Source organism: Orcinus orca, chromosome 1 (assembly GCF_937001465.1).
Source record: "Orcinus orca chromosome 1, mOrcOrc1.1, whole genome shotgun sequence".
NCBI classification, from domain to species: Eukaryota; Metazoa; Chordata; class Mammalia; order Artiodactyla; family Delphinidae; genus Orcinus; species Orcinus orca.
This window is the reverse complement of record NC_064559.1, coordinates 58506873-58533402: the sequence shown is the minus strand read 5'-3', so window position 1 is coordinate 58533402 and position 26530 is coordinate 58506873. Positions and strand designations below refer to the sequence as shown.

Below are 26530 nucleotides of genomic sequence, written 5' to 3'. Positions count from 1 at the left end.
GGCTTTTGAAAATGTCCAAATCACTAGTCTTCAAGTGAGTACTAGATAATTGTTTATACAAATTTTTTCTTTGAGAATTTGATATCTATGTAAAAGCATGAATTATGATAATTATGGTGTTCTGGTTCATGTTAGATGTTAATAATATTGGGCCTGTGACTTATTACTCATTTAAGTCTGATAGAAAAGCACACACAAAAAAATCAGTCTTACAGAGCCATTAAAGTGCTATAAAGTGATACTGGTAAATTTGGGAGGGCATGGATGGAAATTAAGCAGTGTTTTGGAAATTTTAATAGCTCTGGTCTGACTTGAGAAATTTGGGGGGCTTATAATGCAGATGCAAACATTGGATAAGAATACTCTGTGATAGCAAAACTATATACAGGTGAGATTGTGTCAGTTGTATTTGGTTATAAAAGGCACGCGTTTCAGAGTTAAAAGTCCTTCCGCTCTTGGCTTGATATCTTCTGAAAGCACTGCAAGGTGCTTTTGTAAATTGTTGGAGGAAAAACTTCATGTCCTATGTAGTTCTTTCTTTTTCCTAAATGCTTTGTGCAAATAATGTGTTTAATAAATATCAGATGATCAGTTGATGGACACTAAATTTTCTGCAGTAAAGGAAATCAGATCTTATAGAAAGGTCCAAAGAAAATTTCTACTCAAAAGCTTTATTTCAAATTTTTGTCACATATTTTAATGACTTCAGTCAAACGTGGAATTGGTTGTTGTGAGTCTGAGGATTAGCATTGGTTTCTTTCCTGTGCTGGCTGCTTAGATCTCTCTCTCATTCTGTGGAAGCTCCAGTGTTTAAAGGCAACAGCCTCAGGAGCTCTGAGATGCCTTTCTAGATATAAACATCAGTAATTACATAATCTTCTTTTGTATTCAGTTGCCCTACTAGATCTTCTCTTAGATGCATTTTGTTTACAAGTATTTGTTTACAAGTGTTCACAAGTAGGTGATCATGTATGTACACTTAAATACATATTGGTCTATGGGCCATTCTCAGTTATTCTAGGCAAAGCAAAAGATTTTGCTGAGGAATCATGTTAGTAATAGCTAGTGTTTTATATTTATTAATTAAGGCATTTAATCCACATTACAACCATAAGGATAGGTACTATTATTATCCCCATTTTTCAGGTGAGTAAATGAAAAAAAAACACAACCTTTTGAAAAGTCATTTCTATAGGACTCAGTTTTCCTTATGGTAGAACACTTGGTGTTGGTGAGGATAACTAACTTGCCAAGGTCTCATAGCTACTTGGTAGCAAAGCAGAAATTTGAACACATGCTGTCTGGCTCCAGAGCTTATGACTTCAACCACAAATGGAGGCAAGAATCTCCGAGGTGCTGAAGTTTTCCAAGTCAACCTCATCCCACAGAGGATTTATTAAGATGAGTACCAGGCATCCCAGCATTGACCTCTCCCTGAGTGTTAGTATCAGGGGCCCTGAAAACTCTGGGATTAGCCACTGCTGTCGGAGTATGGCTTTAGGGTTTCTGAAACAAGCCTGTTGGAAGGCACATGATGCTCCCTGTAGGGAAGGAAGAGGCTTTGAGAGCTTGGTGAGCTCATGGTCACCAGTCAGCCCTTTCTCTCTGCTATAAATTCAGAAAAAATTTTTACAAAATCTCTGCTGCTGAAGCTCCCTCATGAGCACTTGGTTACCATAGATAGAAAATACATGTGTGCAGTTATAATATTAACCAAGTGCCAGAGAACATTTTATTAAAGGTATGTGTGTGGAAGGTGGTGGGCTGTGTGTGTGTTGGGTGGGAAGGGTAGGTCATAATGACCCTTAAAATAGATTGGACTGATTTAGATGAAAAAAGTTTAGAAAAGGGTTGTTTTCTTAGTTTGGATCATTTTAAGAAAGAGAAAACACGACAGATGAGGATGCTGCTCTATGGAGCTAACAAGTAGGCTAACAACAATACAATATCGGATAGTAAGTGCCCTGAAGAAAATAGGTCAGTGAGCTAAAAACTGACGGGGGAGGGACTTTTAGATTGAGTGTTTGCGAAGAAATAACATTGGAGCAGAGACTGGAATGACGAACTGTGTAGAAGATTATGTTGAAGAACATTCCAGGGTGGCTGTGGGCAGGAAGCTTATGGCTGAGGTGGAGGAGGAGAAGGAGAGAGAAGTAGGAAATATAGAATCAGAGGTACCTTGTCAGGCCAATGATTTGGATTTTATTCCAAGGATAATTGAAAACCATTGGCCTGTGTCAATAGGATGTGACCTGATTGGATTTACGTTTTAGAAGGATCAGTCTGGCTGCTGGGTTTGGCATGATTTGTGGGATGGAATGTGTGTGTGGATGGAGTTGGGGTGGCAAGAATAGAAGAAGGGAGACCAGCTAGCAGACTGTATCAGTGGTTCAGGCAAGAGAAGATGGTGGCTTGTACTGGCTGGAGAGGAGAGCTCAAGTTCAGGGTAAAGCAAACTGATGGGCCACATACAGCTACACTGTAGTCATTAGCTACTGTTTCTCATGAAAAACTCTGCTCAAGAAACCAGATAGGAAATTTTCCGAATAGTAATGCCTGACTCATGACCCCTGTCTTCAAAGTATGTGTCAGTGGGGCAGAGCCTTTTCTCCCTGAAGCCATCCTCATTCATCCCCACCTTACCACCCCTTGGTAACCACCACTCTGGTTCACCATCCTGCTCCATTTCTATTGCCAGCACTTCCTACCACCACAGACCACCTCTGAGCCTGCGGGCAGGGCAGAAGGGAGGGGTCAGCACTGTTCCTTGCTCTTTACCAGTATTCAACTAATAGTTATTAGCATCTGCTGGGAGCCAAGGCTGGAAGGGAGGGTATGGGGAAAGGAGGTCAGAAGAAATGTCAGGAGGGTGGGGCTTAGAGGTAGTGAATTTTCTTTGGCCCCTTGAATTTGTACCCTGAATACCCATCCTTTATTAGCAGTGTTTTAAATGATGCTTAGATTTCATACATGCCTTGCTGTCATAGTTTAACTATGCTTCTGGATATGGATTAAAGATGCTTCTGTGGGCAACCTTGAAAACCCCAAATTTACAATTTTCCTTTGTGAAAATAAGCATGAGTCCTTACCCAACTTTTGGAGTCAGTTTGTTGGTAAGTTGAGTGCTTGTACTTTGTTCCCATGGTATCTGTCACATCAGCATCTACACACTTTGGAAATCCTGTTACATAGCAATTTATCTCTCTTAGTCAAGCAAGTGTGACACCATAAATATTATTAGGTTAGTTATAGATTTATCATTTATTTAATAATTTATATTCAGATTTTCATAGAGAATTGTTATTTGTTTCTATGTTCTTTCATCTTCCTGCTTTCTTGTGTAATTAGACTGGTATGTTTTCATTACAATCTAATTGGCTGTTGAATAAATAGCATATTATGGCACATGAATAGATATGGTTTTATTTAACTTTTGACAGGTTTGTAATAAATATAAATGACTTATGAAATGTATTTGTGATTAAAGAACAATGGTTCAAACTGTTTTCAAGATGCAATTAATTGAACAAAAGACCCTATAGACCATATGCTTGGTGCAATGAAAAGGGTGAGGTGCTGGAGGGTGTGAATTTGCTACGACTAACTGCCAGTGTTGGAACAAGTCAGACTTCTCCGAGCCTCAGTTTTAGCTTATCAAATGGGGACTGTTGCTGACCAAATCACCTCAAAGGGAGTTTGTAGGACTCTAAGAAATCGTATATTAACAAGTGCATTTATAATCTTTTAGGCATCACATTTATATATTTATTCTTGTCGTCTCAAGTAATACTATGCCCTCCTACAATAATGTCATTCTTTCACTCACATGTCTTCTAATTTCCAATTTGGCCATTTCATTTTGTGAGATAGGATGTATGGGATCTGGGATTTTTCAGCAGAGAATGGTAAGATTCAGGCAGTAAAATGGAACTCAGATCCTGTTCCTTCAGTGGGACTTTTCTATGCTGCCTCCTCACCAGCCTATGGGTTAGAGATGATAATATCAAACTATGTGATTTCCTATCCAAACTGGCAGAGGCATGATAACCCTGTGTAATAATTTTAAGCTAGAGTTGGCATGATGGTAATAATAGGTCCCCATCATTTTTCCTGCTTTCTCCCCATCCTTAATATAACTATCCTCCCTACCCTTAAATCTTAGATGGGTTCGTGAACACGCTCAGACATCTGTGGACCTCATGTTTTGAACCATTATTCTACATTACAGTAATGTTATCTGTAATGTTACTGACAGATGATCTTAATGGAAAGGTTTCCACCTGTGTCCCAGGCAGTGTTATTTCCATGTGTTATCTTCAGAGAATCTATATAATACAAAGTGGTTATGGAAAACATAATTAATCTATGTACTTGACTATATGTTATCCTTTAGCATTACTCAAAAATTGGGGCTTTCTGCAACACGAAAATAAATAGACCATCTTGTACGTGGTTAGATAGTTTATAACTAATCACCAAGGGGATTTACCCAAACCTGGCTGTCCTTCCAAATCATACTCCAGTACCCCAGACTCTGAAATTCTGTACAAAAGTGGCTCTGAATGCATTTCTAGGGGTTGCATAGACCTCTTCCTGGGTCCATCCTCTCCAGAGCATTCTGTCATTGTGCATACCCCAAGTCAAGGGGGAACTGTTTATGGGGGTGAGGACAGAGCTTGGACATGCAGGATTGTGTGTCCACATATATCCCTTGGGATCTTGGATGAATGATACTCAGCTCCTTTGATTTCTATCAAAATAATAATATAAAGATATTTGTAGTACTTATATTTACTAAGGATTTGAGGAAGCAATACAGCAATTCAAACAACCTCAAATAGCATATTAGATAACCCTCTGCACAGCAGTTTTTAACTAGTGGGCACTGGGTGTGTCACTGGCAGCTCTAGCCGTGTGCTGGCCCAGCCCAAGGAAAGTACATTGGCTTCTCTCTTTCTCTTCCCCTTCACATCTCTCCCCTCAGTGCTGTCAGTCTGGATTGCCCCAAACTCAAGGTGTTTACTCATTCTTTTATGTACATCCACTCAGCTCTTCTTAGCATCTAGTCCAGCCTTCATTTCAGGCTCACCTTTGTATATCCAAATAAGTCAAAATGCTCAACCAAGCCAAATGGACTTTCAGTTAACAAGATGCTCCCTAGTTCTAAAGTAATTGTGGTTGTAAAAAATATCTCTGCTATTCATTCTACCTGCTTAAGCTCATGAAGGCCAGCTTTCAATCTGAATGATGATCTTGATGAAGATCATCATGATAATGGTTAACATTTATTATTTATAATAAAGTTTATCAGGCACTGAACTAAGTCAATACTTTATTTACATTCTCCATTTTAGAAATGAAGATTGCGACTCAAAGAGACTAATTCAGCCAGCTACTAAGTATCAGTGCTGTGCTCTTAATCATCTGAACATTTCCCAACAAATATATTCTGAGCACCTGTTATGTACCAGACACTATCCTAATCACTAAGGATAAAGTGGTTAGCAAAGTACCCACCCTTTTGAAGGATATTTTCTGATAAAGAAAACATAAACAATCAGGAACAACTATGAGATTCAGATTACAAACTGTGAATAAGATAAATCCAATGATGTGTTTGACTTAAGGAGTATCTGGTATGGTAATCACAGCATGGGGGGACATTAAACTTGAGTGGTCAGAGAAAGTTTGTGTTAATGCCTAAGGCAAGATAGAGCCTGATGAATGTAAGAAACTGAATTTAGGCCACTGTGACTGGAACAAATAGAGAAAAGGACTCTATAAAGATTAAGGATTTTGATCCAAAGAATGATGAGAAGCCTTTGAAGTTTTTAAGCTGAAGAGTCACATAATAGGATTTGAAAGTTTTATAGATCTTTGTGATTGCTTTGTGGAGACTGGATTGGAGGAGGACAAAACTGAATTGGGGAGTTGTAGAAAGCTATTGCTGTGGTATACATAAGAGATAATGGTAGCTTGGGCTGGATGGGTTGAGGGAAATTGATAGAAATGGATGAATTTAAGAGATTTTTTCAAAAGGAGAAAATTGACAAAACTCATCACACGTGCTAAGTATTGGTTGAATGCTTTTAAGTTCCTGCTGAACTGTAAGCTTCTTGAGCCCAGGAGCCACTGTCTTGTTCCATGTTCTACCACCAGTAGACATGGCTCTGAGAGGTGACGCTAAGTAAATATTGGCCAAGTGAAGATGTGATTGAGCAAATAAATAATTAAGTGCGGCATAGTAATTCATCATGTCCTGGTATCACAAGTGGCTAAACCAAATTATTGAATTACAGGGTAAAATTACCCTTAGATGTAGATTGTCTTAAAATTTTCTTAAGTTTCATGATTAAAGGTTAATGGATTTTTTTTTCCCTCTGACTATATGACTTCCTGGATTGAAGATAATTTAAGCAGAAAATAAATTTCCCAGTGTCATTTTCATACATTATAAATATATTTTGCACAGTTCTTTTTTTTTTTTTTACATCTTTATTGGAGTATAATTGCTTTACAATGTTGTGTTAGTTTCTGCTATATAACAAAGTGAATCAGTTATATGTATACATGTATCCCCCATCCCCTCCCTCTTGAGCCTCCCTCCCACCCCTGTAAGGGGTCACAAAGCACAAGCTGATCTCCCTGTTGCACAGTTCTTTGGAGGGATTTAGAAAAGGGCAAGGCATTGGAATAAAATAGAAACTATCATTTCAAAAAGATTGTGGATTTAGATAGTTCTACATTAATCTTTAAAATCAGATTTGAAAAAAAAATGTGATGGCTTTTATTTAAATTATTCCAAAATACAAAATTTAAAAGAATAGAATATTCTGATTCAAGGAGAAAAGAGTCTTATTTTTCTTAGTATCAATGAGAAATGTGTAAATGGTAGTTGAAATCTCTGAAAAAAAAGTGATTGCTAGTTTATGAACAATGATAGTACATAGCCAATATTTATTCCATTTAGGTAGTCCAACATGAAGATTAAAATCATAATGGAATACTCCTAGGAAAGTAGGGTAATTCAACAGAAGCATTTCCAGTGGAAATGTACTAACCTTACAGTATTGAAGAAAATCCAAAATCTGCATTGAAATAAGGACATTCTTTGGACTCAAAAAATTACAGGCCTCATTTTTGTGGGTTGATGTGTTTGGAAAGCTTGATAAGGAGATTATATAATTCCCTTATAGGGATATTTACTTAGTATTGTTTTTATTATGTAACTGTAACAGATGACACATGTAACTTTGGTAATAGGAAACAAAGTGACAGCTATGTCCCTGGATGGTGAAAGTTGTGAGACGGAGAAGTTATAGAAATCTTCAGCTCCTTCCATTTGCACTTAGACTTTCAAGATTCTGTTTCCTGTTAGGTCCGCATGTTCCCTGTGATGAGGTCAGGATTGACCCTGTGAACACTAGTCACACTCCTTGCTGAGTTGTTTTAGTTAGCCAAAATTTAGATATTTTTTATTTTAAAAAAGTCTCAATAAATATTAAACTTTAAAACATTTATGTTACTTTAAATTCTTCATGATCATAGTTGTGCATGTGCTTTTTCATATACATAAGCTATCTTGTGTTATGCTTTTTAATGTGGGATTATTTCATGTAAACATTTCCAAGTTCTAGAATTATGCAAAGATTTATACTTTTGAAAAACATATTCAACAAACCATAATGGTAAATGCTATTTCAAATTTATTAAAAATACTTATAAACCCACACCCATTCCCTCATATGTATTATTTGTTGTACTCAGAAGTTTATATTGGAAGAAAAATATTACCCTTTATATTACCGTTTCCTGGAAGAGTAAAATTTTTAAATGTACCTCATTTAATGAATTTATATATATATATATATATATGACATTCTTTCAAGCTAAGTAAAAAGAATGTAATACCAATATGTTAACCTCATGTTTTAAGGGAAAATTATTTGAAACGTCATCCTGGAGTGGTTCACTACAGGATGACTGCGCTGGCCTGGCCTCCTTAGCTTTCCCTTTGGAGCTTGGTGTAATGGAACAGTCTCCTTTATGTTATGACCCAGCTATCGTGTCAGCCAGAGAGCTCTCAAGCACTGTCCTGGCACTGCCTGGCAGGGTCCAATAGGATGATCCATATGCGGACTCCTGTCGGAGGCATTTGCTACAGGTTGTATAAAGCATTTACAACTGGGTGATTTTATGCAAATATTGTGAGACATTTTTATATTGTCTTCCTGTTTATATTTTACATTTTGTGAACTATTGTTCAGGACTTTATTTGCTAGTCATGGGACTCTTCTTTAAGGTAAAAACCTTCATTTCATAATGTGTTTTGCAGTAGCATGTTTTAGCAGATGACATATTTCCTTAGGCCAGATTGTAAATGCAAGAATTTAGCCTTAATCATATTTTTACTTATTAGTTTTACCCAATCACTGTTTTTGTTTTTGTTGTTGTTTTTAAGAAACTATGGTGTCAGGTTTGGTAAAATATCAAATAATAATAAAAATTTTGAACCTCGGGGAGTTTTTATCCTTATGACTAAATCTTTCATTTTAAAAATGAAATATCTGAATAAAAATAATTTGCTTTAATCCAAAATATACACTTGAAATGTTTAGTTAGATTTAAAAAAGCAAAAATTTTGGGTAGCCTTGTGCAATATATTTTAAAGTTTGACCAGAATCTTTCTAAGAAAGATGAAAATTAATTTTAAATACTGAAGTTGACATGTTAGTGAACCAAACCAAAGTTGACAAATTTTTAATTTTACCCATCTCCCCATTTTTTACCCTTGAATATTTGAAATATTCATATAAACAAGCCAACCCTGATCATTTCACTCTAGTTCACAGTGTATAAAGTTTTGACATATCCTCAAAAGACATGGCAAAATTATACACTGCATATCCATTAATAGCTTTCCTTGTTCTTTTTGAAAATAATTGAATTGCCTGAACATTTCAAGAGTTTGAAAATTTACAGTGAATGGGAGCATGTATTCCAAGTGAATGCATTGGCCCCGTAAATTCCACCCTTAGAACTGTACTTTCTTCTTAATTTCTTAATTTAACAATGGCAGTAATAAATCATGTACATCATGACATTTGGAAATATCAAAGCTTCAATTTCAGCTTTGTATATATCAAAAGAAGAGAGGCAAATATTTTAATACATTTGAAAATTATGTTGGAAATAAATACTCTCTTCACTGTGTTTTACCCAGGCCCAAACTGGCGGAGTTTGTTAACTCAAAATACATTATTCCCTGGAATATTATCTCTTCACTCTTTTTCTTTTCTTCATCTCTGTGTCTTAAAAAGTCATGATGATATAGAAAACTAAACTTAGTTTTTGGAGTAGAATTGTTAGAATCACTTATTCTGTCAAACATCAGACTGAGGTTATATTGTTTTGTTACATTCATTTTGGGGGTGCTGCTCAAAAGCTGTGTACAATAAATGTCAAGGGTAGTAATTTACTGACAACGATTAGGAAAAGAGAACTATAGAAAGCACAGGAACATTTTCAGAAATGGGTTTTATTATATTTCATAAGCACCACTCACTTTACTTTTGGTGGGTTTCAATATTTGAATCAAAAATAATAATAATACATAAGAGTTAAGAAACCAACAAATTAAAACCCCAGGCCCCCGCGCCCCTCATTTTGGTTGTAGCTCTTGGTGTAGATGCTATGGTGTGAGGGCTGCTTTCTTTCAATGGCTGGTTGTCATTCAGGCTGGGTTGTCATGTGACTGCCTGTCTGTGCCTGCTGTACAGGTGAGCGGATGTTCTGCACAGCAAGTGTAGACAGGCAGACACATGACAACTCCGTCCAGCCAGGCCCTTGGTTCCTTCAGGTTTCCTTTGCTCATGGGCAGATACAATCAGTCTGTTTTCCAGATTTGGTGATTTTGGAGGGTCAGGGGAAAGGGAGAAAAACACACAATAGAATTAAACATTAAAACATTATGGAACTAAAAACAAGTTAGACTTTTGACTTTATTCAGAAAGTACACTTATACATTCATTCCAAATGTGCTAACATGGATAATTGACAGAGCAGAAAACTCACATTGAAATTTTAAGGATAAAACAACAACAAAAAAGACTAAACACAAGGTTTATTCTTAAATCCAGTTCATATTACTACTGGCCCACATGCAGTCAGAGTTCAGAGTAATTGAACCAGATGTTTTTCCTCTTCACAAAACTCTGCATATTTTAAAACTGAAGTTAAAGATAAAGACTATGTTTATACATGTTTCTTGTAATAGGTAAGTACCATAATCTAGCCCATGAAAAAGAAACTTGTCATTTACATGGAAATGGCAGCCATTTTCAAAATAATCAATGAGCCTAATGTATTTGATAATGCAACAAACGGACTTTGGTATCTGATGCTTTGTTAGTTGGATTTTGACAAGGGGATGTATTTTTATCAATATTTTATTAAGCAACAGGAACTTATATAAATTTCTCATTTTTTAATGCAAAGTTTTAAAGTATGGATTTGAAAACCAAATAAAAAGCAGTTGTGAGCTTAAGTTTTCTTCCTCTTAATTAACTACAGGGCTGTGCCATGAATCAAAAGGGTATAAACTAAAAAGTTGTTACCCACAGGGATGCTCACAATGTGTACTGGACATTGTTAGTGCAGCGCAGTTACAAAATAGTACCTTAAACACAGAAGAGAAAGCTTCATTTCGTATCTAAAAAGTAAAGCCAGACCCTCTGGAAAATTTCCTTAAAATTCATATAAGAAAGAATTAATGTTACATATACAGTTAGAAAATTTAATTCTGGTGACTTGAGAATAATTCTACTGGTTATTTTAATATAAATGATCAATTCACTTCCGTAGAGGTATTTAACAAATTTCCCTGCCCTTTAAAAAATAAAATATCCAGATAGTCAAAATTCCAATAAATAGAATTTTAAAAAACAAAACAAAACCTTATTGTCCAAGGAATGTGTACTTAGGGATTTTTTCAAAGAATTTTAAGGAAAACAAGTAGTTTGTTATTTTCCTTTAATTGTAAAATTCTGAGAAAATAGCAAATAGAAAGTTTATGGAGAGCAAAATAGTTTTTAGAGACTGAAAAAAATGACAGTATTCTACACATCTGAACTTTTATGCAGTGATTAGATATGGTACAGTTTTAACAAAGAGTTGATAAATGCAACTTTCCATTTATTTATTTAATTTCAAAAAATAAATGTCAGATTCTGTTTCTGGTCATCACTTCTGAGTAGAGGACTTATTTTTTTTTCTTGACAGAATCAAAAACATCACTAAACTTGGCTGCTGTTTAAATAATTACAAGGCCAGAGTATGCAAAAACAAATACCTTAAGAAACTATTTTGTTATTGTTGCATTCAGTGCAACAGAAAATATTTATGAGTGATTCACTTACAAAGAGTATATTGGTGGAAATTTAAAATTACTGTAATTCTGTACAGCTTTCCCTCTCTCTCCCATAAATAATTTGATCCAGTTAACTCTGCTCAATTAAAGGAATGATGCATGCAACCTGAAAAAATAGAAAGAAATATTTGTGAGTTCATGTTATCCTTTAATATGAAGCAGTTCTATTAAACCAAGATACCCAATGTATTTGAGCCTGAAAAACCATAACTGTTTTTCAGGGGGGAAAAAATCTTGCTGAAAAATGATTTTATTCTACTCATAAGACTTTTGGACAATTTATGTTTCTAGTAGATTTTAAAAACACAATTTTAGTAAGTATGTGGCATATGCACACTTTTTGGTTATGTTGAACCTGATGGAAGACTGAAAAAACATTTAAGATTTTTTTCTATCTTCTAAACTGTACAGTAAATATTAATTCATTATCACTTAATATACTAGGTAAAATATAAAAAAGCTATTTATATTATTATCATACCATGTATTTTTTAATATGGTTATTACACCTCCTTTTTGTCTTTTGTTTATTATCTTAAGAAAGAAATGCAAAAATAGAATCATATTCTAAATCTTCTACAGCAAAATTAAACCAAATCAACTCCAGAAAACTGGCTGTCACAGTTAAGTCAGGAAATTCAAAATTAAGATTTAATTATTTTCTTTAATTTACTTCTTTATCTCTATTTATTAAAACTGATAAAAATTCTTAATAAGAGATCTTCAAAAAATTGATAAATATTTCTACCTAAATAATTTGTAGCACACCGAGGTTAAAAAGGTAGAAGAAACCAAGTAAGAAAGTTTCAATCTTTACTCAGGAATTTCCTGACTTTTCTTAGGTTAAAGCCTGACTTCTAGTTATTTTAAGCTGGGATTTATGAGTGATGGTCTCTTAGCTATTATTTAGACATTATTGAGATGGGTGGGATAGTCTCCTCAGAGAAGAGCAAATCTCTTGTAGAGTAATCAAAAGCTTTGGCTTCTCTTTAGTAAGGATGGACTCTGGTGGGTGAGTGAACTTTTCTACATTACCAAGTTGTATTTTCTTTTTATGTCCTATAACAGCTTTAAGACTTCAACCGGGGGGAAAAAAAAGGGGGTGGGGGGAGAAAATTCCTTCATTAGGAGTTTTGTGCCTGAACTCTTTCCCACAAAGTGAAAAACTTGGGTGGTCTGTAGGGTGAGAGGTGGGGGTAGATAGTATATTTTGGTTTTTAAAAAATATAAACACATTATCTTGGCCGAAAGCTCAAATACCAAGCAGGAAGGACATTAAACCTATTAACTAATTGCAAGAAAGTGATCAGTGTGAAATTTCGTCCCACTGTAAATAAATTTTCTTTGGTTTTGAGATCTATGGCTTAAAAAAGCAGTGGGAGTTGAAAATGTAAATAAACTGTTTTATGTTGATCCTTTTCCAATTAAGAAATGATGGTGTTAAAGCTAAGGCTCTGAATTTCCTTCTCTTAGCGGAAAAATTTTTCATTTTAACTCAGTACCTGGTCTAACTTATCAATCACCATGCGCTAAAATGCAAAATAAACTACTAAGTTTCTATGAAGTACAGTTTGGACAGGCCTTGCAATTTTCTCTTTCTGACGATGTACAATATTTAATTTTAATACTTACACTTACCATTACATCCAGGGGTAGTTTTAGTAGAAGTTGTTCATTGTTGGTTAGTTTCCTCTGGAATAGATCCCATGATCCCTAAAACATTTGTATATTTCCTTACAAAGTAATATCAAAAGAAAGTTAAACATTCTAATTACTCTGGAAATAGATAAGGTTATTTTACGATATGTGTGTGTATACATGTTAGTATGTATACCAGCGCATAAACTACCATCCTTCCTTCAGTCAGCAGTGGTTTATAAAGTGAGCTTTTACTTTTGATTTTTAATTTAGTTCATGAATTTAAAAAGATGTACTATTCCTTCCCATTTGTTAAAAGCTTGCATTAAAAATGAGTTGCCAGGGCTCACTGAGCACGTGCAGGGGCTCCTCGGCTATCCCTTTTGCAAATTAATTCTTATGTTCCTACTCCTGTACTTATGCCAAGGACACCATCGGGTCCCCTCTGTCTCCAGACTAAAAGTAATCCTGAGGGAGAAAATAGGTGAGGAACCAGTGGGGGTTTGTTTCATTTAAACCAAAAGACCACTTAATATGAAGAAAGACATTTAAATTAAATAAACATGAAATTAAAGCAAGTTAGGAAATTCAGTTATTTCCATGGAGTAAAAAAACAAACAAAACCCCCAAATTTGAAAAATCTTAAATATTGCCAAAGTACCTTATAGCTATCTTCTTTAGTAACTATATCAATTAGTAAAAATATATTTCTTAAAAAAAAAGCTCCCATAAAGTTACCTAATAGATTTTTTCAATTTTCCTATGTAAAAAAAAACTATATAGAGTTTTAAAATCTTACTTGTTTTATTAAAAATAATTAATCTGGAAGCCTCCAAGATACAATAGAAGAAAAAAAAAAGGATGACATTGTATCATCTAACTGGAGAAAATAGCTAAAATAAATCCTTGCTTTTTATATTTTAACTAAAAACCATGAATAAAAGAGAAAACTTTTGTACCAGTTTTGGAATGATCAAAGGGGTAATTTTTAAAATAAATTGTCTTGACCAAAGATAACGTGGGGAATCTTTGGTAATAAAACGTTTTGCCAAAGAGAACTTGTGACAATGTTTGAATTGTTGTTGCAAAATGTATGATTTAGAAAAGGATTTGTTAAGGAACCAATGTAACTTTGCAGAATTTAAAGGAGGACAAAAGGGGTTAGATTCACACAAAAGCCTAAAGAACAGATGTTTTCATTATATAGAATTGTTTGGGGGTAGATATAAATGGGGGTTGAGGCAGTAACATTTTTTTCCAGAACGTTCTTTAAGGAACCCATCTCTAAAGTTCAGCATGGATCATATTGCAACCCAGACTTTCTCTATTATTCTCTCTATTGGGATTTCATTCAGCTTGAGGGTTTTCCTCCCTCCCACCTTCCTCCCCCTCTCCCACCCTCCTTCACCCCCAGGACAGCTGGAAACTGACCAAAGAAAACTTTGCTTTCGTTTACAAATTCCTTTTTTATCAGTGGGTTTCTAGACAAAGTACCTTATCATTTTAAGTGCTCAGAGAAGTAGAAGCCTTGTAAAATATAGCCACGAGGGCTCAGCTGACCAGCAGTTATCAACCATTCTTGGATTTTTTAAAAAATGCAATACAGAGATATATATTGTGATATCTGAACATAGAGGTTTTTATTCTCCGATTTATTTATTGCTGACTCAATAAGTTCTGGGTTGGTGCTCTTTTCTGGACCAGTCCCATCTGCATTGTCTGGTAGGCAAAAACTTGGCAGCCTCTTCTTTTATTGTTAGATACTATTATTTCTGATGTTTATATTATATAAAATTTAAGAAAAGCACTATTCAAGTAGCATTTTAATAATAGCAAGTATTCTTTGGGGCAAAATGGATTCAATCCTGGGATGCTAAAAGTTATACTACAGCCCTCATTCGAATAAGTTTTTAGTCTCTGGATTATCAATTTCAACAATTGAAAACCAGCCTCATTAAATTATTCTTAAGTGTTTGGGGTGTGTTTCATATTTCATTTTGAAGTGGGAAAACCTTTAAACTTAAGAAAATAGTTAAACTCTTCAGAAATTGAATAACATCTAGTAAATCACTATGTACCACACATTGTTGCTCTTTTAAAATTAAATGCAGACCTATCTGTCATGCAGATACCTCAGTTTCTCTCACATGTGAAAGCAAATCATTGGCTCCCCACCTAGGCTCTCCTGGTCATAGCCCAGGTGAGCAGTCAAGAAGGCCTTACCCACAGGTCTTCCCTCGAGCAGTCCTTTCTCGGCAGTGTCCCGAGGGCTTCCTGGTCCCTACTGTGCAAAACCTGTGAAGAAAAACACTGTATATGAGATTCAAAAAAGGGGCAAACAAATGTCTTCTCCTCGGAAACAGCAACTTTTGTCCCCAGCTGTCCATGGCGTTGCTCTCCCTTGCCCAGTCTAACCAATGTGCAGACTACTGTACAACGGCATTGTCCTGAACAGGTAGTCTGAACACTGGGGCGACGGAGCAGGATCTCCAGAAGCTTCCATCTATGTACTTAAAATCCTCTCCGGTCTTTGGGAAAAAGGGGTTGCATTCGGCTTCCCCCCCTGAATTCTGCTGCCCCGACTGAGACTCAAGGGCTGTGATTTCCAGTCTTGACGTGGCACATTTGCTGCAGACTGGGGAACTGGCAATGAATTTAGGACCAGGAAAAGGGGGAGGGCTGGGCTGGAGAGTCCATATATGGGATGATGTCACCCTGGGGAGGTTTGGGTATGCGCTGTGCCGCTGGAGAGACCGCTAGAATCGCCTGCTCTCAGACATGGGTCTGTGCATAAAATGGTACCAGATGTTTTAGTGTAATGTTAAGCAGTCATTTCATCTTCAGGCCAGATTTTTTTCCTCAACTGGGCAGGAAGTGGGCCCCAGTATGGAAAAGCTGAAAAAAAAGAGTCGAGATGTACAGTTCTGCTGTGGCCAACTGAAAGTGAGTTAGTGTAGAAGTACAAATTTGCTGTCCGATCCAGGCTAGAAAAGTAATTTGAAGATAGAGGGTAGATAAAAAAGTAAACAGAAAGTTGAACTCTGGAAGCCAGAGCTCATTTGGAAACCTTTTTTGAGCTTTCCTGTGGTACTTTATTTTCTGGTAATTCACTCTTCAGAAAGGGCAGATAAGTTCTTTTTTTTTTTTTCCTCTCTCTCTCTCTCTCTCTCTCTCTCCCCCTCTCCCTCCCTCCCTCTCTCCCTCCCTCCCTCCCTCCCTCCCTCCCTCTCTCTCTCTCTCTCTCTCTCTCTCTCTCTTTCCCTCCTCCTCCTGTCTGTTGGATCTGTCAGCGGCTTGCAGGCTGATCTAGACTTGAACAGTAATTATAGCAACTTCCTGAAAGTGAAGCCCCCATGAAAAGTCTGGAGAAATGTTCTTTGTCATGGCCTCTCCATGAGTAATTAGTTCCACATGTGGCCTTCCTCAGCTATTTTGGCTGGCTCTCTGAATGCTGTGCTATAGTTTGACCTAAAGAAACTTAAAAGTTTTGATTTCAAGCCTCCACTATGAAATAATGACTCTGGTCTCCTAACAAATTGCCTCTGGTAGATCCATGCTACTAGGTGCAGCACCGTTTTTCACTGGTAATTCCTGATTCTGTGTTAATACTTTTGTTTTAATGGTATTCTACTGCTTAGTTTCATCGCTGGTTAATTAAATCTGTTGAAATTTGCCAAGCACCGCTTGACAACATGTTATAACATAGATGCCAGTCTGCTGGCATCTACTTTTCTTCTTTTGGTGATGTTTTCAATTATATATACTGTTGCGTATTCTGATTATACAGCTCTCTGACTTCCACTCAATAGTATTCTGACTGAAGTTCGAGTTGCCTCAAACAAGAGCTTGATTAATAGCCCTTCTAGAGATCAAAATGTGAAAAAATTTCTAGGTAACTTCCAAATTTAATTTGAGTAGCCAAACTAAGAAACTTAGAATTCTTTAAAGAATTACAGCCAAAGCAATTCATTTCTACTGACCTTCTGCAATACTTTTTAGAAGCAGAAAAATCTCTCTTTAAAATGTGTTGGGTTGAATATTTCCAAAGGCTTCAAGTGAGAAGTGTCTTAAAGCATTTGCTTTTCATTAAATGTCTTCTCTTGAATTAACATACCATTAAAGTGTTCAAAAGTTATTATAAGCCCTGCTCACCTGGGGAGGAAGATTAAATAAGATAAAAATGAATTATCCAGCAGTTTAGGATGGAATTAAGAGATTAGCATTAGGTATATCATTCATAGAGAGATTTAACTCATAAATGGAAATTCAGAAGAATTACTTGATATCACTGTACTTCTGCCTCCATACTTGTGTTTTCAGGGCCTATTCCATAGTGGTTGAGCAAGCCCAGTGTGCCTCAACTCCTTTTTTCCCTGTCACTGCTTTACACTATTACATAATACTGGAAATATGCAAGTGTGACTATATACTACTTAATAGTCTTATTACATGTGGATACCAACTCTGTCTTTTTTGAGTATCTATATGTTTATTCAGGAATCATCATAGAGGAGCCATGAGCCAGTGGGACAATAGTCAGCCAGGAATCCAGCATTCCAGGTGTGGGCTTGTTCCTGCCACAAATAGTGAAAGCCTTTCCTCTGCCCTCTTCTATTTATACTGAGGAAACATGCCTTGGGAATTTTTGTAAGGCAGTTGAAAGGTGATTCTGATCAGCCTGCTCCATGATTTCATCTTAGTTCACACATCTATACTTTTTCAAACATAGGAGAGATCTGTTTCTCAAATAGGTGTTTTTATGACATTTTATTCAAGGAACTCAATTTTATACTTACCTTTACTGCTTTTGAAGCATTTTAAGTGATTTTCCTATGGAAACAACTGTAAAGGTTGTGTTTCCCTTAGCATATATGCCCATCTCATTGGCCTTCCAGGTGAGGAAAATGTTTTAGAGTTATCTTTCTTCCAAATAGTTCAACAAATATTTATTCTTGCCTGCTCATGTGCTAGTCACAAGGCCAGGGACGGACATTAAGGTGAAAAAGATATGATTCCTGCCCTCAAAGAGCTCACACTTACTTCTAATGTTAGGAATGCTAATCTGTGATCAAGTTCAATCTAAAAAGTCTGCCATGGCTTTATGGAAAGCCCTTGGCATTCACTTGGAAATGGCCTAAGGACTTTTCTATGTCTGTAAAGTTACCAGTTAAATATCTAAAATGTGATGGGCTCTAAAAAGCAAAGTTAGACATGACAAAGGCTTGCCTTTGAGAACTAATGTTATTTACCTTGGTTATTTCAAAATGTATTGACCGAAGTGATTGTTTGAATCAATGGATGGTTTTGGGTGACTACAGAATTTGCTCTTTTTGGAAGTGACATGGATAGGAAACACTGTTTCAGTTATTTATCATTCCCAAGCTTGGGAAATTTTTATAATTTTAAAAATTCTCAAATTGAAACCAGGACTGAGTCTCATTTCTATGTATTTATAAAGGAACAGTGTTACCAGTGTTTACAGTTAGAATATTTTGTGACATCCAGGTATGCATACTTCAGATAGTATTTATATAGCTTTAATTTTTTTGTTACAAGACTAGTGCATGAGCATTATAAAAGTTCAAATAATAGAAAGTATGTAAAGAAAAAGTTAATAATCTTTCCCTCCAACATCCTGACCCTCTTTGCTTTTTCAAACTAATGGTAACAGTTTGATGTGATTCCTTTTACCACCTTCTCAATGGTCATTTTATAGCTTCTTTATAGATGCCCAAATCCTTTCATATACAATGTATCCATTTCTTATAATAACCTTATGGGGGTAAATATTACCATCATTCCCATTTTATTGATGGTGAAATTGAGGCTCAGAGAGGTTAAGCATATTGCTTTGTGGAATTACAGTAAATAGAAGAACTCAAATTTTTCTAAGTCAAAGGCCTGTGCTCAGAAGCATATTGTCAGCCCATACAGATAAATTTTTTCCTCTACTGAATTTGTATAGCACTTACATTTCCTGTTAATAACTTGTCAATTATCTTCTGCCTTCTTTTAGTTTTATACTGAAATGTTGTTACTATTTCACATATTTGGATTTTTTCCCCAAAATAGAATATGTTAATTGAAGGTAGGAATGGTGTCTTTATACTTTCTTTAACTAGTCTAAAGTAGGCCATTTAGTAAACTATCAAAGGATGAGTAAAAGCTACATAGTATGCATGTGTTTTCTGATCAAACATTTGTCATGATAATAATTCAGGAATTAAAGCTGTCTTATTTTTTATCTTAAATGGAAAACATGGTACAATTTTAACATTTATATATGTGTACTGCAGTTATGTATCAGATTGCACTGCTCTTTTAGAAATAGTTGTGAACATTGGGCCAGCCATATTTCCTTGCTTATTTTTGGGCTTCTAATCTTCTGGACGCATCCTGTGTAACTATCGGTCATACCATCTTGTGTGAAAAGCAGGATCTAACCAAGATGTAGTGTTTCCTCTCTTGTTGTTTTCTCCTTCCCAGTTTGTATTTGAGATAAAAATCTAGTTGACCCCAGTTCATTGCAAATTAGGGAAGATAGCCCCACTTAGTTTGGCTTTATGTTGTGTGGATTAGCACTTTTTTTTTTTTTTTAATTGGAGGCAATGCTGTCTTCTGATTGCCAGCATTTCCTATTTTGTCAGGGCCCGAAAGGACTGGGAAATTTGTTGTAGCAAAGCTTTCCCCTTTTCTCTCCTTCCCTGATTCTCAAACAAATGGCTGCCTACAGATCACTGCAGAGAAGTGCCTTCTTAGCCAGAGATGCAACATCAGAGGCTGTAAAATACAGGAGAAATAGTCCAGAAGAGTTAACGGATTTTCTTTCAACAATTGAAAAAGAAGTTAGATTAGAACAGCTATAAATCATAAGCTTAATGCAACTGATTTTACAATCTTCAAAAAGCTTGCAAAAAGGCAAAGATTGTGAGAGAGTTGATTTTAAAACGTACATTTACTAATGCATGTTTTGTTTTGCCCGTCTCTAGAATTTCCATTGCTGAGTCTGTTTATTTAGAAATCAGCCCCTAACCAAAAGCAGTATATATTTTATGAACATTCTTTCCTCAAATCAATTGAGAAAGATAATGTTACGTCTTTGAGTTTTACTAACCACTGGCGTGCACAGCAGCCATTTCTATATTCCAGTAACATAATACATCCGGCAGACAAACCTTACAAACTCTGGCTCTATTGAAAACCAGTTGCATGAAGGTAAATATATGATTTATGACTCCAGTAAAATTTGAAGTACTGTCTTGAAATCTTTAGGGGGAAGCAAGATAAAGGGGTTGGAAAATTGGTGCTGGCCTTTTCAGGCGGATTTTAAGTGAGAGCGTACTAGGAATGCAGTCTGCTGCCTGCTTCAGCCCCCAAAAGCTGACGAGCATCATCTGAATGCTATGTACTATGGACTCTTATTGAATTCCACGTTACAATCAGACTTTAAAATGAGTATTGGCTCACTTGGACAAGAGAAATATGGTGTACTCGGGTCACTGACAATTTTAGAATATTGACTCCTGATGTCTTTTGGCATCACCAATAGTTTATTTCCTTTGTACGACTCAGAAACAAGCATGCGTGGTTTCAAAAAGGGAAAGAAAATCTGCATGTGCATCACATAAAGACTCAGAAAGCACGTTTTTGCAGGGGTAGAAAAAGTATCCTTTCTGTGGCTAGGGGTGCAAGTGAAGCATATTGGCTACAAGGAAATATGTGTGTGAAGAGAGCTTTCTGCTTTATCCAGGATACCTGCAATTATGCAGTAGATTGTTACAGAAGCTCCAAGTCTTTAAGTGATGATACACATACCTCCATAATACATGGCACAGTATCTTTTTTTTAGGATTTATGATCTTTTGTTATATTCAGAAGGGAAACACAATTATTTGAATTGCTAAAAGGGTTAAATCCGACATAAATCTGTTTAGTTGAGAATATTATAGTTACCTTAACTGGCTTCCCAGTTCTGTTCATTCTCCAGAGAATTTATTTAAGGGATATATGAGACCATATTAAAATACTTCTATTCATGCCACCATGAGAATTTGCTTTACTTTTATAGACAAATGAAAGCACTTGGTGTATAAATTAGTTCATGTTGAAAGGTTATTTCCATGTTGCAAGTGACTATTAATCACATATCTTTATGAAAGCACTTATTTGCATATTAACCAAAAGTTGCTTCAATTTGCCATGCAGAATCAGATTATGTAACTTCATTGACTCCCAGGACTACAGTGCAAAAGTTGTAGAGAAAGGAAAGTGTACTGTTTTCCATTTTTAAATGTTTGTTTTGTTTCTTTTTAATGTTTTTTTTGAGACTTATTTTATACCAGGCCTCTATGCTAGTTTTTCACATGTGATATAATTTAATCCAACAACCCCGAAAGGTAGGATTTCTCCAAGGCTGCAGATGAAGTGGAAGCAGGAGACAGTGCAGCATAAGGGTTTTGGAGCTGGAGGGCGTGGGTTTGAATCCTGTCTTCACAACTCATTATTTGGTGACCTTGGCAATCGTTTAACTACAGTATTCTGAGCTCCAGTTTTCTCATCTGTAAAATAGGGTTTCTCTGAGGACTAAAAGGGGTAATGTGTGAGAAAAGCTTGGATCAGGGCCTGGCGCACAGGAGGGCCTCATGCAGCTTAGGTACTGCTGGGAGGGCACAGGCAGGCCCCCACCTTGATTCAATTACTGATCGTCTATTCAAAACCAGGTCCTGTGACTCCAAAGCACAAGCAACAGCAAGTACTGTTCAGGAAGAAAGTGTTATTTTCCTCAAGGTGTTTATAATCTCATTGGGTAAATAAATCATCTGTGTGTAAAACAAGTAAAAATAGAAGAAAATACTTGATTCTGAAAGAAAGACAACAGGGTTTTTAAAAAACACTGTAGTGGGAGAGGCTCCTTAAGATAACCTTTTGGAGAATCTCTTTGAAAAGTCAGTAATGACCTTCCTCTCCTTTGAGTGTATCTGTTTTTATTATAGTTTTGCATGTATATATTAAAACACATGTGTTTACACATGCATAAACATGTATAAGTGCATCTATGTATGTATATATACTTTGTAAATATTTATATAATTTATAAATATTTTTATATATCTATATCTATATATACTTTTAAACTAAACCAGATCTCTATATGAGAATTACCAACATCAAAATCAATTCTTTTCCCCTTTTAAAAGTTAAAGCACATGAATGTTTTTTGTAATCTTAGACGTTAGTTTTAGTGTGTGCACATTTCATTCTTTTTTTAAAAAATTGTGCCTGCCAGAGCTTTATAGCACCAGTTGAAGGTTAATAAGTGAAAATTAGGTAGTAAATGCCTTTGTAATTTTGCAAATGCAACATTTTAAGGGGATTGATTCCTCTACAGGTGGAGCTATCACTGACTGCATTTAAAAACTGCACGCACACTTTGTGTAGTATTGGTTTGGTTTTGTTTGGTAACAGTTTACTCCCAACCCTCCACCTTGTAACAAACAGTTTTCCTTCAGTGCATGCTGCTTCATTTCCATTTCACCTTAGTCTTTTCAAGAAAGAACTAGTCTTGGATTTTATTGGCTAGAATGGATTATGATTGCTTTTGAAATATTGGCTTGTTTTGTTGGGGAACTAGTAGTTTTTTAAATAGTTTGTTTTCTTCAAGGGATCTGGACTCCACTGAAAGTGTTTGAGGGTAGCCTTAGGTGCTGTCCGGCCCATTGTGTGCATCAACTCACTGGAGATGATGCTTAGAGTTCACTCTGCGTTTTCAGGGCCTCATGAAATTATTACTGAGAAGCTCATCAAAGAATGAAAAGAACTTAAAGTTCTTTTTTTTTTTCCTTCAAGTTTTCTAAACAGAGAAAACAAGAACCAGAATAAGCTGTATAAGAGGAATCTTTTGATTTTTCTAAAAGTAAGTGCCTTCTGCCAGTAGTGAAGCCAGTGTGAAGATAGTTGTACTTACCTCCCTTATTTCATGATTTCAGTCCATGAAATTTTCAGTACTACATTTCAATTGGTTAATTTTTAGAAAGTTGACTCCCTCATTTTTTTAACCATTAAAAAGGACAAGAAAGCTAATGGGAGTTTATTTTCCAGTAAATTTTGCCCTGCCTGTTTTCTAAATCAATCTTAATTTTAGTTCCACCTTTGCCTTCAGATCATAAAATAATTGGTGTTAGTCTCCCAATAATGCTCATACTGGTTATGAGCAATTAGGTTGGATCCAATTTGTTAAAGTTAATTCTAACTTTATTTTATTATTGTTTAATTTTATTTTGCTTTGACAGTATTTTGTATATTCAGACTCATTTAGATGAATGCCACTTCTGTTGCATTCCTATACTGTATCATTTTCAGTGCATTTGTCTGTTGTATGTATATGCAGGGTTTTCTGAATGTATCAAATTCCCCACTTTTTTTCTTTCTTTCTTTTTTTTTTTTTGGCTTGGTTGTGCAGCTTGCAGGATCTTAGTTCCTGACCAGGGATCGAACCCATACCCCCTGCAATGGAAGCACGAAGGTCCTAACCACTGGACTACCAGGGAATTCCCCACTTAAAAACTATCATTCCCATGGTACATATTTCCTTCACATTAAGTATAGGAGACTTTTAGTGAGTTTTTTGTGTATGTGCATACTGATGGAATCTGTTTGGAAAGACCCTGTGAAAAACTGTTCTTTGTAAGATTTCCATAATACAGTTCTCTTTGCTTACCTACATCAATAGAAGTTTCAAATTAACATTTATAGTGAAACTGCTATAGCCAACTATAGCCAAGTTGCTCAGTGCCTAGAGCAGAAGATGTTTGGTGATTTAGTATTCATAGAGATTAAATTAATTGTATTTGATTTCAAAATTTCATCTTTCTTGTACAAATTCCCCTTCTTTGAAGTTAATTTAAACCTTTGCTTTCTTGGATACAACTGAGGTATAAGAGAAGGAGTACCAAAATTGACTGATTCTAGTTCAGCTCTGCCATTTTCTCATTTGTCAAATGAGAGGTGGTTGGGAGGGGGTGCTTGGGAGCAGGTCTGATTTAGATAATATGACAAAATAAATTGGGATGTTTTTGAAGACTTTTTCAACAATTCATATAGCAACAGCTTGGAGAATTGTCACGGTACTGCCTTGGGGCCGGTGGTTGTGGCGCTTTAGCAGATACCATTTCCACCCTTGGTAACTTTTGTGGTGTTGCTGAATGTCTAAGGAGAGGAAGATCTGAGAATATTAGTTAAACTAGTTATTGCGTCAGAAGGCAGTGGTATGTGTTATTGTACCGTACTGTATCTCTACCAAAGTGATCAAAGGGCATTCAGGAGAATAGGCTTATTATTAACTTTTGTTCCTTTCTTCTCCTCCTCTTTCCTACTGTTCTGTCTTCCCTCTCTGCCCCTCCTCTGCTCAGTGTGAGACTTTCTGTAGCTCTTCCCTCTCCTCTCCAGCCACAGTTCTTCCTGATTCTTCTTTAGGAAACAGAGTTGGAATTGAGCTACCAGTAAAAATATGTATTAGACTGTTTAGCGAGATTTTGTTTTTTCTCCTTGAATTTTCAATCAGATAAATTTAATCCTGTGTATGCATTGCTTAAAAACAAATAGCTCCAAAACTAAACTAAATTGTTTTTATACTTCCTTGTGGCCTTTAAAATAATCTTCTTCACAGGCAGTGATTTTTTATTTTTTGGCCTCACCTCACGGCTTGCAGGATCTCAGTTCCCTGACCAGGGATTGAACCTGGGCCACGGAAGTGAAAGTGCCAAGTCCTAACCACTGGACCGCCAGAAAATTCCCCATACCATTTTGCTTTAAATCGGCTTTCTCATGGCTCCAGAGAATATTGCATATCAGGTATTTCCAGATACCCTTATAGACCTCATTGTCCATTCCATTCATTCATCCATTTGTTGTTTGTGCTTTGCTGATTCTTCTCAAACTGTTGCTTGACTTGTTCTGGCATTTATGTCTCATCTTTTTCACTTGATTATAAACTTTTTGAGGGCAGGGGCCACACCTGTAGTTGCTCTGTGCTGCACAATGGCTTCCCAAATGGAATCAGGCTAATAAACATATATTGATCAAGCTGAGATTTTCCTGAATGTGAAGAGTCAAAGAAAGGAGATTCCTTCTTAAGTAAGAATCAAGGCCACCCAAAATCACCTTCCTAATTACATTTTTAACGTCTTTATTTACCTTTACAAAGACTTTAAATGTAAACTGCAATGCAGAATGCTATAATGCACAGGCCATTTGTAGTGCATTTGAGAGTGTGCTTAGAATGTGCCACAAAATGCTACAGATGCCATCTTACTTAAAAATCACTCAAGGAAGAATTTTTTAGATGAATGTCTGCTGGGAAACGACTGCCAGGAGAAATGTGGAAACCACATGAAATTCACTACATAAAGAAATCTGGTTTCCATTTCTGCACCACATTTTGTGCTAGCAGGAAGAAGATAAACAAGCTGTTTAAAACTAAAGTGAATAGCAAAGGGATTAAATTTTAAAATCCTGCATCGTAAATGTATTTTGGAATTTGTGAAATTTAATCCCATCACATAGGATCCTTTAAGAAGGGAGAAAATATGTTGAGTCTTCTAGTCTTAGATATCTCAGTGGAATGGATGAGTAATTTTGCTTCCTGTTGATGAGTAGTAATACTCTAACATTTGTCTTAGTTGAAATTAAAACGAAAGTCTCATTCTGGTTTTTGGTAAGCAGACATTCTTTTGAGAGTGAGAAAGGGAAGAAAGCAGAAAAACCCTCTTTTTCTGGTTAGTTTTAGATCATCCCTTTTAGGGATAGGGGAATTTTACTGTAGTGTTTTAATTTAGCTATGTAAAACTTGATACGAATAGGTGTATGGATGGGCTAGTTGGGAGTAGGAGGGTTCAACTATTTTAATTTTCAGAAAAATATTCTGGAGATTCTTTTTTAAGTTTTCTATTTAGTAGCCCTTATATATTTATAATTTAAATAATAAATATAAATAATTTATAATTTATATAATTTAAATATATTATGAAGTTGGCATTTAAGGAAGAATAAACATGATTAAGATAAAGTAGATTGTGAATAATAAAAATGTTAACATTTAAAATATAGAGACCAATCATTCAAGTTGTCATTTCCCTTTAATAAACGTGACCAGATCATACATACCCATGTTTAGGAGTAACACACCTGCATTTCTGAATTCAGTGGGCCTTGTGCTTTGAAAAAAAAAACCAAACATGAGATCAAGGTTACAAAATCAAGTTGATTATATGCTTGAATAGATTAAAACTTTTCCTTTCACAACTTAATTTCCCACTTTATGTTGGAAAGGGAGGCTGAGTTGTTTAAGGTTTATTTTATATACTCTTATTTAACATGATGTTTTTTGGGGGTTTGTTTTGTTTTGCTTTTTACTATTTTAACTTCCAATCTGAAAACGTTTAGCTGGCTACACTTAATAACTAATAC

General features: G+C 35.7%; 1 protein-coding gene and 1 long non-coding RNA gene across 13 annotated transcripts in view; one reads left to right on the top strand and one right to left on the bottom strand.

Annotated features, from left to right (window-relative positions):
• The window catches only part of DNM3 (dynamin 3), a 573184-nt gene that overhangs the window by 295005 nt on the left and 251649 nt on the right, over positions 1 to 26530 (top strand). The window lies entirely within an intron of this gene.
• Positions 9519 to 15677, bottom strand: LOC105747996 (uncharacterized). Its single transcript, XR_004483276.2, has 2 exons — positions 13067 to 15677; positions 9519 to 11534 (listed from the first exon to the last, which is right to left on the bottom strand). It is a non-coding gene; the product is annotated as an uncharacterized LOC105747996 (long non-coding RNA).